The sequence below is a fragment of the Sinocyclocheilus anshuiensis genome, unplaced genomic scaffold (genome assembly GCF_001515605.1).
Source record: "Sinocyclocheilus anshuiensis isolate Anshui unplaced genomic scaffold, SAMN03320099.WGS_v1.1 scaffold963, whole genome shotgun sequence".
Classification (NCBI taxonomy): domain Eukaryota; kingdom Metazoa; phylum Chordata; class Actinopteri; order Cypriniformes; family Cyprinidae; genus Sinocyclocheilus; species Sinocyclocheilus anshuiensis.
In genome coordinates this window covers 220,990-222,062 of record NW_015544183.1, presented here as the reverse complement: position 1 = coordinate 222,062, position 1,073 = coordinate 220,990, and the positions used below count along the sequence as shown (strand labels likewise).

General features: G+C 41.4%; 1 protein-coding gene across 2 annotated transcripts in view; it reads left to right on the top strand.

Moving 5' to 3' along the window:
- The window catches only part of LOC107696378 (E3 ubiquitin-protein ligase parkin-like), a 145,357-nt gene that overhangs the window by 42,253 nt on the left and 102,031 nt on the right, over positions 1–1,073 (top strand). The gene's annotated exons all lie outside the window — the stretch shown is intronic.

The window sequence follows — 1,073 nt, the reverse complement described above, 5'->3', positions numbered from 1 at the left end:
CTCCAAATGCAAACTTTGCATGCAACAATCAGGCAGCAATTGACAGCGCTCTGATCCAATGGCATACAGGCATCGTCAAATTGACAGTACTCTAGCCCAATGATGTTGGGGGATCCAGTGGGGGCGGCAATCATATTTCAGGTTGGCCGTGACACTCTTTATCACAACCCTGGTAAAATGTATTGTGCCAGAATGTGCGCTCATTGATGCCCCTCCTGCTGGTGGCGCCCTATGCCTATGCCTAGAAACGGTTCTGGTTGAACGTAAACAGTCGAGAAAGACAACACATGCGTATCAGTATAAGCATACTGGATCTGTGAATTATGTCTTAAAAGAACAGCAGTCTATTCCTGCTGTCTGTGTTTTTAATGTTAAACAACAAAAGACAAGGAAATTACTCCCTTCTCTTGATTGAATAGCTTTTGTAACTTCAACCAGGATTGGTCTTCAATTTATACAGTGAAATATGCACTGTTATTGTACATTCGTTTACTTTAAAATTTCTGTGCCTGAAAATTACTGTTATCTTTGCTCTATTGTATTTATTTGCGCTGTTGCATTTAGTTTAATTATTTATTATTATTTTCTTTATTTTTATTTGACCATCCCTGAACATAGCACATACCGAACTGAACCATATCAAACCGTGACCCTAACCGTGACCTGAACCATGAGCAATCTGAACTCTTACACCCCTATTCTCTACCCTGCATCCTGTTGATACACCTAATTTAATACACCCACTAGCTTGTTTGGCTCGTTCACTGATGTCTGTGAAGGTTAATGGAGACTCGCTTGCTGTCAGGGACGATTTTATGCAAAATTGAAATACTAGTGACTTTTTAACATTTACAGATGATAATAATAATAATTCGTTCTGGGTACTCAAAGCACTTTACGTGGAAGGGGGCAATCTCCCCAAACAACACCAATGTGCAGCATCCACCTGGATAATGCGATGGCAGCCATATTGCGCCAGAACGCCCACCACACAACAGCTTATTGGTGGAGAGGAGACAGAGTGATGAAGCCAATCAGTAGATATGGGGATTGTTAGGAGGCCATGATGATCC